The following is a 10497-nucleotide window of genomic DNA, read 5'->3' as shown; positions in this document are numbered from 1 at the left end:
AGTATCCTTGAGACATGTAAAGCCTTTGTTCTAAAGGTTGGGAACCCTCCTGAGGGAGTTTATCACCGACGGTCGAACATGAAGCTTGATTACAAACCTTAGCATAGAAACTTTGAGCCGAGTCAGTAACCAGACATTTGCAATATCATAGTGCAAGGGTGGAAAAGAATCCACCCCCAAGATTACTCACCATATATCTCCCAAGATAGCTACTCAATTGTGAAGCAATTCACTTTGAGTTAATTTCTGGCAAAAGGCAAAAAACCAGGCGCCCCCTAGGGGGTGATATGGTTGTTTGAGCTGATGGAGTATCGAGACTAGTGGGCTATGATATTGCTTATGACCCTTGAATAAAGAGTCTGATTGAAGTGCATGTTGTATCTAAACCTATTGAAACATTGGGGATTTGAACACATCCTCGCAGAACATACACTTATTGTTTAGATTAAGCAAAATGGTTGTCTCTTTGGTGTCGTGCTTTCATTTGTTACTTCAGAAAATCATCTATTAGCACTAAAAACTCAAGGCAAAATTCCAAAATTACAGAAAAACAACCAAGTCAGGGCAGTTTAGCACGTAAGAGCAACTTCTTAGTGCGTAGGAACCATCTTTTAGCGCATTAAACCGTATCTTTAGCGCATCAAGTCTTAATAGTAGTGCTTCACCCAGAATCTAAAACCAACAATTGCAGTTAGTGCGTCTTGAAAATAGTTTAGCACGTTCAAGCATCAACTTAGTGCGTGGGGGCCAAACTTTAGCACATAGGGTTTAATTGCTAGCGCATAAAAGGCTCATATTAGCACATGACCTTTTGAACAAAAGATGAAACAGAGTTAAACAATTTTAACTAGTTAGCGTGATGAAGCATCAACTTAGCGCGTAGGGTCTTTTCATTAGTGCTTTGAGAACGTTCTGTAGTGCATAGCCAAAACCAGAAAAACAAGGGGCAAAATAGAGGTCAATTTTGAAAATTTTGAGAACAATTTCGAAAACTTTCCTTCATTAGCCTGAACTTCATCAAGCAGAAAAACCAAAAACAGAGTATCAAAAGCTATTTCTATAAGCAAATTTCCATCAAGCAAAGTTGTCTCAAATTTGAAACTAGTCGCAAGATAAACATATCTCTCCTATCAAAATCAAGACACATCATCAGAAGTGGCAAATAGGTCCTTTAAATGAAGCGGATTTCTATCCCAAAACACATTTGTTTTAAAACTCCAAGTTGTCAAATCAAGTTTCCATATCGGGAAAGCTTGTATTCCATATCATTTGACACACTTTGTCTCAAGGGGGCATCTAAACCTTCACTTTGATAAAGTAAAACTTGAGTTTCCAAAACAAGCTAAACTGAATCCAAAAACAAATCAAAGGAAACCATTGATCGCTTGTGCATGACTAATCCTCATATTCTGAGAAGAAAGAATAGTTATCATAACACTAAGTTGAAGAAACAACAACCCAGTTCTTTGAAACTTGCTAAAAGGAAAAAAAATTTATACATCAATCGCCAACTCTTTAAATCTCATCGAACATTCCTTCATCATATTCGATTATATCTTCAAAACAAAACAAACGAATTTGACAAGGAACCATTGAGGAGTAGAGCATTCTATCAGAAGTCTGTATTCAATCAACAAATAAATCATGGAGGGAAGATCAATCCGACATTCTTTCCCGAAGAGTGCATCACTTACAACATAACCCGTGTCGAACCACCAACCCCTAAACAAAACATTGAAGAAGAGTTCATTCCTTTTGCCACAGAAAGCTTCTACTAGATGCCCACTATCACTCGCTCTCAATGAAACAAACAAAGTGAAATGCAATCAGAATCTAGCATGAATCGAAGATTATCAAATTCTTTCACACGTCCAAATTTAGAGGACGCCGAAATTTCTGAAGAACTTCTTCAAGAATGTCAAGAAAGCACTTGATTTCAAAAACTTGTGGAAAGACTCATGGAAAATGACAAGGAAAAATACTTACTCATGCTCACAAGCAAAGGAGTTAAACTTCCTGAAGACTTGGACACAGACATTTTTAGAACAGGATCTCGGCATTACGAATATCAAAAACAACAATGAGAAGAAGAGGCCCATGACCCTAAACAAAACATACCTGAACAAAGTATGCCAGAACATAACTTGTCGGAGAAAAACATCCCGGAGCAAAACATACCGTTCCATACCCCATTTCAGCCTAGAATTAATGCAAGGGAAGAATTCTTCCCTCGACAAAATAATGCACCTTTGATTGCTCTTACTCAACAAATGCAAATGTTACAAAAACAAATGCAAGACATGCAACAAGGGACAATAGTACGATATTCATTAACTAAAATTTGTCCTTATCCGTTTGACAGAAGATTGAACATGATACCTTTTCCTCCAAACTCAGACGTTCCCAAATTTGACAAGTATGATGGAAAAAGTGATCCCCGTGATCATGTTCGAGAATTCTGTACAATGAGTCTTGAATTTGCTCATGATGATACCTATTTGATGAGGTTATTCCCAAGAAGCTTGGGAGGACAAACAATGGAATGGTTATCCAAAATCACACCTCCCGTTAGATCATTCGATGAACTAGTCAATAAATTCATAACTCAATATTCCTATAACATTCAACATGCTATCACCATGTTAGACGTTTGTAACACCAAACAAAAAAACAATGAAACATTCATGGTCTTCCTTCAACGGTGGTGGCGTATGGTTTCAAGATATCCTCGTGATGTACCCGAAAAGGAAAAGATGGAAATTTTCATCGATAACTTGAATAGTGAGATGAGTTACAGACTCAAACTCCAATGCATACCATTGTTTGCTAAATTGATTGACAATGGCATCCAAGTAGAAGAAGCATGCATCAAGAAAGGAATGTTAAAATTTTTCAAAGAAGGAACAAGTTCATCCAATTATAACAACCAAAACAATAACAACTTATACAAATCCAGATTCTGGACTAGAAACAAAAACAATGGAAATGAAAGAGGAAAAGAATCAAATGATCCAAAATCAAAACAACTCGTGCTCGCATTATCAGGTAATCCTCAAGCTACAAAGAATCCCAAAAGTGCTAACCCAGGCACTAACACTTATGCACCGAACACCAATCAAGATCAACTCAACACAAGCAACATCAACAACACCCAAAACAATAACACCAATCGAGGACCTAATCCAAACTCACGGGGTAACACAAACAACTTTCCAAAACGCATTTACACACCACTAGGGCAATCACTAGAGTCAACATTCTGAGAACTCCTGGCAAACAAAATTATCTCTTTACCTGCAATCAACAACTTTGAACCACCAATCAAACCACCCTGGTGGAATGACTCGCACTTTTGTGATTTTCATCGCAACAAAGGTCATCAAACAAATGATTGCATGAGGCTGAAAAATATTGTTCAGGACATGATCGATAGAGGTGATTTAACGGTCGATGGTCTCAAGACAAATGGTGACCACGGAGCTTTCAAAAATCCTCTTCCAAACTATAACAAGGATGGAGCTTCAACCTCAAATGATACACGTGGAGCTCGTATCAATCACATCTACAAGAACACCATCAATCACATATCAGCTGAGGACAATCAAATCAATGTTATCACAATTAAAGACAAGCGTGAACATGAATCCGTCAACGTAACAACCAGAGCTCAAAAATATGTCTTGAAGGGACATATGTCAACAACAAACACTGTACCCAAAATTCAATATGATCTAGTCAGTCAACTATGCAAAACTCCTGCTCAAATATCTATACTTGAGTTACTGAAACTTTCACCAAAACACAAAGACATATTGGAACAAGCATTACTAGAAACAAATGTACCTCGAGATCTGGATGCTAACAAATTCCAAACCATGGTGGCTCATATGATAGGGCCTCATAACCTCACTTTTTCTGAGCATGATAATATCTCATTGAGCCATCCACATAATACTCCACTCCATATTGAAGTCATGGTCTATAAACACCGAGTTAAACGAGTATTAATAGATGGAGGAGCTGGACTTAATATTTGTACCTTAAAACTTATCTGTGCATTAGGATTCTCTGAGGAGTCTATTGATCCATGCAAAAACATCACCATAAAAGCATATGATGATGAGGAAAGATCATCTAAAGGAACAGTGGTGTTACCAATTCAGGTAGGACCGATACAAAAGGATACTATGTGCCAAGTCTTAGACATAGACCTCACATACAATATCTTATTGGGTCGACCCTGGATACATGAAATGCAAGCAGTACCCTCCACATATCACCAGTGTGTTAAATTCCCTTACGATGGGCAAGAGGTTTCTATATCAACTAATCATAATCCATTTCAACATTGTAATGCTATGGGGGCAGCCCAAGACAACTTGGTTCCACATAATAGAGAGAAACAAAATTCCTTAGCACCAGATCTTCAAAAAGAAAAGTCTACATCACTGTCTATGGATTTCAAACAGAAAATGAAAATCAAAGAACAAGGCAAGGGAGAATACTCTTTGGATCCCATGTGTTTGGTCAACTTGCCAACATCACCTAGATCTCATGGATTACCTACAACATCAACACATCAAGCAACTCAACCCATCACCAAGTTTAAAGGCACATTTATCCAACTCAACACTCTAGCACATGAATCCGAGGAAAAGGACATCCTTAGTTGGCTGTACAAAGATGGAGAAGAAAACAAAGCAGCTACTGTGGAAGTAGCTATACCAACACACTTGTATGGAAAAGGCTACTTAATCATGCAGTGAATGGGATACAATGGCGAAGGACCTATTGGTAAGCGTCAGGAAGGCGTCACAGAACCATTGGATCCTCCTTCACAATTTAGTAAAGACAAAAGGGGATTGGGATTTGAACTCACTCTACTACCAAAGAAGGCACCACACAAATATCAAAAACCTCAGTGGAAAGCAAAGAAGAAGTACAAGGAAGAATCCTAGTAGGAAGCACTATTTGAGTCAGCAGAGAACATACGTAAGGAACGTGAATATCAAGAAAGGAAGCAACATCAAGAGAAGCCCATCCTTCCAAAGAAGGCAACACCTTGTGCAGAGGTACATCATATTCAAGAACTAATATCTGGCAAAAAGGAATCACTTCTTGATTGTATTATTCCTCCTCGAGCAGAAACGGTATATGAACAAATGCAAAAAGTAGAAGCAGAATCTGACACAGAGTCAGAGAAAACTATCCAACTTGTATCAATCATCAAAGACCTGTTCTCACCCTACAACATACCAGTTCACAGCACTGATAGAATCTGGGATGATACCTCTGAGACTAATTCCAATGAATATGAATGGGGTAGTCGTTCTAACATTACTGAAGAAATTTGTGCAAAGGACAATCATACACCCATCTCTCAAGAAGAACGCAACACAGAATCTAGACCGCTTGAATTTGGTCCATAGAATATTTATGATGCCAAGGAAAATGACCAGCGACATTACGAGCAAGTCTATATGGAAAATGATACCATCGAAGACCTCGACGAAATCCTTAACTCCTTTAACACCCTGGCCAACCACAGTGAAACCTCCATCCTGACACTTACAACGGTCGAGCTCGATCCACCTAATGACTCCTTACCACTTGTCTTTCCAGACCTCATAGACTGGGATGAACCTGAAACTCATGATATACCAATTTTCCCAAATGACGAATCCATTATCCATTACTTATGTACCGTTAACCCAGAAACAAACTCTACTAGTGAACAAAGTGACGATGTCTGCAAACAAGGGAGTGCCAAGTCTCTCAGTCACAAAAATGAACAACATAAAGGATCTATTGTTGAATACCAGTCAATGGCAACACTAGATCACACAAAAGTAAAAATAAAGGACGCATCTGAGGGTGAAAACCTTTTTAAGGCACCTACAGATGGGAGACTTGACACTCTTCCTGAGCATTATCATGAGCGATCACCCATATTGATTGAGCCCACTCAATCAATCAACATTGGTACTACAGAAGCAACCAAAACTATACACCTTGCAGAATCTCTAACAGAGGAAGAAAGATCATAATTTATTAAATTCTTTGAAGAAAATCAAATCAACTTTGCTTGGTCATATGCTGATATGCCTGGGATTGATCCACAATTAATCATGCATCAGTTATCCATTGCTCAAGTAGCTAAACCAGTCAAGCAAAAACTAAGAAAGATGAATCCACAGGTAGCACTCATGGTCAAAGCTGAACTAAAGAAACTATTAGATGTCGGATTTATCCGACCCATCGACTATGCTGAATGGATTTCCAACATTTTACTAGTCTCAAAACCAGATGGTAGTATCAGAATATGCACTGATTTTAGAGAGACGACTTTCCTTTACCCAGTATCGACATAATTGTAGACCTCACAGCAGGCCATGCAATGCTATCATTAATGGACGGTTTTTCAGGCTATAATCAAATCAAGATAGCCCCAGAGGATCAAGATAGAACAACGTTTACCTGTCTGTGGGGAACGTACTGTTGGAATGTCATGCCTTTTGGCTTAAAGAATGCAGGAGCAACTTATCAACGTGCAATGATGACAATCTTTCATGACATGATGCATACCTTCATGGAAGACTATGTGGATGATTTACTAGCTAAATCCTTCACCAGAGCAGAACATCTAAGCATCTTAGAAAAGATTTTTGACAGATTAGAGAAATTCCAAGTCAAGCTCAACCCTAAGAAGTGTGTCTTCGGGGTTACATTAGGCAAATTACTAGGCTACATAGTTTCAACTAAAGGAATTGAAGTGGATCCAGCAAAGGTACAAGCCATTATGGAGATGCCACCACCAAAGAACATCAACTAGCTTAGATCTCTACAAGGACGACTCCAATCAATTAGGCGATTCATCGCTCAACTAGCAGATAAAAGTCTACCATTCAATCATTTGCTACATAAAAATGAACCATTCAGATGGGAAGCCAAATGTGCAGAATCCTTCTATCAAATCAAGCAATACCTAATGAACCCACTAGTTCTAATACCACCTGATCAAATGCAATTTTTGTGTCGCTCTTATGATTTGCAAGTCGTGCCCCGGATTTGATTTGATGTGTGATGCCCCCTCGGGAGATGAATCAATTTTTTTTTGAAATTTTTTGATTTGATTTGATGAGTTGCGTATGATGTGTATGATTTCGTGCATATGAAATGTGGGGAAATTGATTCATCTCCCGATAAGTTACAAATGTTATGGTACAGGGGAGACCACGACCATATTACAGGTCCATTCAACTAACCCTAATTTCATTTTCCTCTTATAAATGGGGAAAAAGGATTGAATTAGATTCATTTGTGCTTTGTTGACTTTGGAGAAAGAGAATTTGGTCTGCAGAGAAAAAGCCTATTCCGTATCATAGACACCGTTTCGAGCGCGTTCGGAGGTACCGGAGACCTGCAGCGTATGGACCACCAGTAAGTCAACATTTTTGACCCTCTTTTGACTTTTGATTTGGTCATTTTTAGTCATTTTTTGATTTTCAAAGTTCGGAGGTGGGCGCCAGAAATGTATGCAGGAAAAGTGGGCTGATAAAACTCAATATGTGAAAATATTGTTAAATACTAGTCCACACACACACACAGGACTTCTTGGTGCAAGCTATGGAGTAATGAAGTATTACTCAGCTTCCCAAGGTTGGTCCCATGGTTCTCTATCTCACAATGTCCCTCAAACCAATGTCTTTGCTCTCAGATCACTGAGCAAAATGGTTTAGGGATGGCAAATGCAAGAACGAGGGATGTTTTGATAGATTTTAGAATGAAAGGTATGTTAAGCTATGTATGATTCTAGAAATGCAATAAACTAGATTATAAGATGACAAGGTTAGTATAAATACTATCCTAACATGATATATTAGTATATGACTGAGCTAAAATGATAAAGAAATTATTCTAAACATGCATATTTAGACTAGTTCCTATTGAAAAGAGAGGCTAAATGATGAGCATAAAAATGAGATATGAAAGCTTGAATGTATTTGAGCATAAGTGTGATACTACAAATTTGGAGGATGATCTAAATGGAGGAATGAGAGCTCTATTTATACTAAAAATAGGGCAATGGATGGTCAGGATCGAATGATTTAATCAAGGGTTGAGTTTGAAAGTTGGGGATCCATGTTTGCAATTTGCACCAATGAAATGGTGACAAGTGTCAACATAGGGTTGGGTTGAGAGAAGGGGTTGGAGACATTAAATGCCTGAGAAGAGCTCATGGTTATCCTAGAGATAAGGGTTAAGCTTAAGTTAGGCTTACCTAATGGATTAAGAGTTAATCCAAGGATAAACCTTTGTGCAAATGATTAAGAGATAATCATGGTCAAAGCATTAAAGGCCTGATGAGACCTTTGGGTTGGGTAAAGGTTTAGTCAAAACAAATTCTTTAACCATGTAGGAGGGTTTGAGTTAACCATTAATGGTTATTGGAGACTTTGGGGAATTAAGTGGTTGAAGGTTGGAAGCCTTTAATGGTTATCAAAGACTTTGAGGAATTAAGTGGTTGAAGGTTGAAAGCCTTTAATGGTTATCAAAGACTTTGAGGTTTTGAGAAGTGACTTCCCTTTGCTTAGGGATGTGACAAAGTTTAGAGGAGGGGTTAGGTTAATTAGAAGCGATTAGAAGATTCTAGAAGGGATTAGAAAGGGGTTTGGGATTTTGTAAGTGGATGGAGGGATAATAGGATTTAATTGAAATAAAGAATTTCATTCAATTTGGTTGCAATTAAATAAAATAGATTTATTCAATTTAGGATAACTATTTAATTAAATTTGAATCTAATTAAAAGTGGATAGGGGTAATTTAATTGAATAAAATGATTTATTCATTAAATGGGTATAGTGAATTTTATTTAAATAAATTGAGTATTTTACTTAATAAAATAGAAGAATGTGGATAATTTAATTAAATTGGATTTAATTAAATGGAGAAATTAACATAAAATATTCATTTAGGAATATGGTCATTTTTATACGTCTACACCACCAATAGCAGGGAAGCCACTCATTCTCTACATTTCAACAACAGACATATCACTGGGGGAATTGTTAGCACAAGAAGATCAACAAGGCAAGGAACGAGCTATATATTATATCAGCAGTATATTGAATGGATATGAATTAAACTATACATTCATTGAGAAGGCTTGTCTAACAATGGTATTTGCCTCTCAAAAAATCTGGCACTGCATGCTAGCTCACACAATTAGGCTCGTTGCAAAAATTGATCCTCTCAAATATTTACTCAGCAAGGCAGCTCTTACAAGCAGATTGGCTAAGTGGGTCATGATCCTCAGTGAATTTGATATCCACTACACAGAATGACGAGCTATCAAAGGACAAGCAATTGCAGATCAACTGGCTGAAGCACCACTACCTAGAAAACAAACTATGGAGATCAAATTTCCAAACAAAGACATTCTTGCTATGTCCACCAAACAATGGACCTTATATTTTGATGGATCCTACACACAACATAGCTCAGGTGTTGGCATTCTGTTCATCACCCCTGAAGGACACACTATACCAAGATCATATAGGCTTATGTTTCCATGCACAAATAACGTGGTTGAATATGAGGCATTGGTTATAGGCATCAAATTGGCCGTGAAATGGAGAATCACATAATTAAAAGTCTACGGAGATTCACAACTAGTCATCAATCAAATCAACAATGACTATCAGACAAAGGATGATAAGTTGCTACCCTACAAACGAATGGTGGATGATTTCAAACAATATTTCGTACACATCACCTTTGAGGAAATACTAAGGTTGGACAACAGAGCAGCCGATGCAATGGCTACTATCCCTTCACTAATGCAAATTCTAGAGCAACAGAGTCGTTACGAGTTTTGGGTAGAGCAACTGTTCTCCCCAGCCTATGATCACTCTGAATCCCATGTTATCTATGCCTTAACCGGTTCCGACTCTCCTTTATATGGACCGATATATGACTATCTTAAGAATAATATCCTACCCATTGACTTGTCCCGAAACCAAAAACATAACTTTATCCGACAAGCCGCTCGTTATACTCTTACCGCTGATACTTTGTATCGTTGAGGTCTAGATGGTACTCTTCTTTGTTGCCTTGATCATAATGAATCTGACTCCGCTTTACACGAGCTTCACGAAGGTATCTGTGACACACATTCAAGCGGTACTACTCTTGCTAAAAAGCTTCTAAGAATGGGATATTACTGGCCAACAATGGAAAAAGACTCTTATCACTTTGCAAAGAAGTGTCCTAAATGCCAAATCCATGACAATCATATACATGCACCAGCACAGGAACTGCATCCATTCACAACATCCTGGCCCTTTTGCCAGTGGGCACTAGACTTAGTCGGCTAAATTCATCCTTAATCTTCAAATGGACACAAGTTCATTATAACTACAACAAAATACTTTACCAAATGGATTGAAGCAGTTCCCATGACCACATTGACTGGGAAACAAATTGCCTCATTTTTCC

This window comes from Cryptomeria japonica, chromosome 10, assembly GCF_030272615.1.
Source record: "Cryptomeria japonica chromosome 10, Sugi_1.0, whole genome shotgun sequence".
In the NCBI taxonomy this organism is placed as follows: domain Eukaryota; kingdom Viridiplantae; phylum Streptophyta; class Pinopsida; order Cupressales; family Cupressaceae; genus Cryptomeria; species Cryptomeria japonica.
This window is presented reverse-complemented; position numbering follows the sequence as displayed.